The sequence below is a fragment of the Cebus imitator genome, unplaced genomic scaffold (genome assembly GCF_001604975.1).
Source record: "Cebus imitator isolate Cc_AM_T3 unplaced genomic scaffold, Cebus_imitator-1.0 Scaffold434, whole genome shotgun sequence".
In the NCBI taxonomy this organism is placed as follows: Eukaryota; Metazoa; Chordata; class Mammalia; order Primates; family Cebidae; genus Cebus; species Cebus imitator.
The window spans coordinates 1,130,103-1,130,405 of NW_016107749.1; positions in this window are offsets into that span (position 1 = coordinate 1,130,103).

Below are 303 nucleotides of genomic sequence, written 5' to 3' on the forward strand. Positions count from 1 at the left end.
AAATAAAACCTGGAAAAAGAAGTTACAGATGTGGAGAGAAGAGACACCGGAGGGTGGTAACTTGCTGGCTTGGAAACACCATGTAACATCTTTAAAAAAAAAAAATCCCAAACAAATCAGAAAACGGAATTCCAGGGTCCTGGGCCTGTGGTGGGGCCCAGCAGGGTGGAAGGGTGAGGGGATGGGAGAGGGGGAGCTAAGTGTCTCAGGACTCAGCTCAAATATGTAGAAAATTAAAAATAAAAACCAATAAAATGCAGCTTCTCTTTTATTAGGAAACATTAAAAAAAAAAAAAAAAAAAA